At 47.1% G+C, this 2,682-nt stretch overlaps 1 non-coding gene across 1 annotated transcript; it reads left to right on the forward strand.

Annotated features, from left to right (window-relative positions):
• Positions 1-1,697: 1,697 nt before the first annotated feature.
• TRNAC-GCA lies at positions 1,698-1,769 on the forward strand. The gene has a single exon. It is a non-coding gene; the product is annotated as a tRNA-Cys (tRNA).
• The last annotated feature ends 913 nt before the right edge of the window (positions 1,770-2,682 follow it).

Consider the following 2,682-nt stretch of genomic DNA (forward strand, 5'->3'; position numbering starts at 1 on the left):
GAGGTGTTATTAGTAGTCTTTTTTTTTTTTTTTTTTTTTTTTGAGACAGAGTCTCAATCTGTCACCCAGGCTGGAGTGCAGTGGCATGGTCTCGGCTCGCTGCAACCTCCGCCTCCTGGGTTTAAGTGATTCTCCTGCCTCAGCCTGCTGAGTAGCTGGGATTACAGGCATGCGCCACCATGCCCAGCTAATTTTTGTATTTTTAGTAGTGACAGGGTTTCACCATGTTGGCCAGGCTGGTCTTGAACTCCTGATCTCAGGTGACCTACCCACCTTGGCCTCCCAAAGTGCTGGGATTACAGGCATGAGCCACTGTGCCTGGCCTATTATGTTTTTTAAATTATTATTGTCCCCTTCCTCTCTCTTTTTAGAACTCTCTTCTCCTCCCTTTGCTTTCAGGACACTGCTCTTTCCCCCTCCTCCTCCTGCCTGGCTACTCTGTCCTCTGCCCATGTAAAACAAAACTCTCTTCTTCTCATTCCATGGTTCTTGCAGAAAACTCACACTCAGGAAGTCCACACCCAAATTCCTCCTCCTCCTCCCTCCTCTGTCTTCTCCCTTTCCTCTTATTCCTTCCCTCCCTTCTCCTTCCCCTCCCTCCTCCTCTTTCTCCCCTCTTCTTCCTCTTCCCTATTCTCTCCCTCTCCTCTACTTCTCTCTTCCCTTCCTCCCTCTCCTCCTCTCCTTCCTCCCTTGCCCCTTCCCCCTCCTCCTATTCCTCCTAAGTGCTGCGTCAGTGATTGGCACTGCTAACTCTCCAAATCCCCAAGCCAGACACCTGGGAGTGAGCCTAGCTTGCCCTCAGCGGTACTGCCCCTGTATGCCACCTGCAGAGGTAGCATCTGCACTCCTAGTGCCTGGCCAGGCCTGCTCTCCTCCAGCCCAGTTCCTCCTGTACACACCCGTCCTCTGGAATGCCCCCCTCTCCTGCCAGTTCCATTCCCTAAGCCTCAGTTCTCTGTATCCTATACCCCTCCAAAATAAGAAGTCACTGAACTACAGCATAGTCAGAGGACAAGCAGCTTGCCATGGTCCATGGTTTAAACCCTGGTGCCCACCACCTGCTCTGGCTGATCCCTGGGGCTGGGTCATGGAGTATGAGGACTGGCTCCAGGGGTCCAGTTCATGCACCAGTTCAAATCCTGGAGTTCCCCATTAGCTTTTCCTTATAGAAAGTGCTTCCCATGTAGTACATTTCTGATCTTCTAAGAGCATATTCTAGCCCCTCCATGGTCTTGGGTGTGTATAAATCTATTCATATGACTCTGTCTATGAAGTCTTTACCATTTTTAAGCCAATAGAAGACAGGGACAAGAGAACATAAAAGAGTCTCTTTTAGTAACAGGGTCCTGAACTCAAAGTCAGAAAGAGTCAACAAGGAGTGTGTGTGCCTGGGAAGGACATTAATGTTGAAACTCTGTTGTCAAATGTACACTGTGAAGGGCACAGACGAGTGACTCTGAAAGGCCTTCCAGTTCTAAATGCCAGTGTCAGTCCTCTTCCTGAAAGTACAAGGAAGCTGCTACAGGAAGGGGAACTGTCACTTGTTTTGCATCAGGGAGATAAAATTGTAGTTAGGGAGGTTTGGCACTTTGAGGAGGCCCAGCTGGAATGAGCATCTGTGGTAAAATTTTATAGGAATGTTGGGCATGACTGCACAGATATAAAAGGCCTTGCTTAGGCTCACACTTCTGCCAGGGGGTATAGCTCAGGGGTAGAGCATTTGACTGCAGATCAAGAGGTCCCTGGTTCAAATCCAGGTGCCCCCTGCTGTCTTCTTATTTTACTCTCCGGAGCTGGTGTTGAAGATTCAGCACCCTTCTCCAATCTTAAATCTCACGATACTGAGCCTCCCTAAATCTGGGAAAAAGCCAGGAGCAACTTAAAACCCTGTCACTGAGCATCACAGTCTCAGAGTGATCAATTCCTTCAACTTGGACTTTTTCACTTACCAAAGGCTTTGTTCTACCTTGCCTGGTTTTGTTTCACTTTTTCTACACGTTTTCATGACCCCAAATCAGTGAAGTGCAGGTAAATGTTTAACGACCAGCTCTGAGGGGGTGATTTGTAGTGTTTTCCAATTTCACAGAGTGAAAAATAATCCCACCATGGCAAATTTCAAGCTACAAATATGAGATGATGAACATGGAGTTGGGAAGGTGAGCTAACAAATGGCTGTCTGCTGCAAGCTAGCTCAAACATAACACTGCCCCAGTCCACCTTCCCGACAGAGGCCTGGGCTCTCTGGCCGTGCTCTATCTTCACAATACCTACTGACATGAGAGCAGTGGTTCTCACTCACCCATTCATCCATGGAATCATTCATTCTTTCGTCATCTGATTCCTACTCAATGTCAGACACAGGAAAGACAGAGATGAGTAAGAACTGTCTGTGGTGAGTAAAATAGTCCAATGAAGAAATGATCCAAGCAATGAAAAGGATAGATGAACAAAAAAAGAAGGGGCACTATTTTTAAATGAAATGTTCTGTTACCGTTAAGATTCTCAACTACATAATCTAAAACGCCTCCTACCTCAAAACACCCAGAAATGCAAGACAAGATACAGTAAATATATATTCTTTTTTTTTTTTTTTTTTTTTTTTTTTTTTTGGGGGTTTCATTTTGTTTCCCCGTGTGGGGGGGGAGTGGGGGGTCCCCGCTTCCTCCCAGGCCCCCCGCT

This window comes from Theropithecus gelada, chromosome 3 (genome assembly GCF_003255815.1).
Source record: "Theropithecus gelada isolate Dixy chromosome 3, Tgel_1.0, whole genome shotgun sequence".
In the NCBI taxonomy this organism is placed as follows: Eukaryota; Metazoa; Chordata; class Mammalia; order Primates; family Cercopithecidae; genus Theropithecus; species Theropithecus gelada.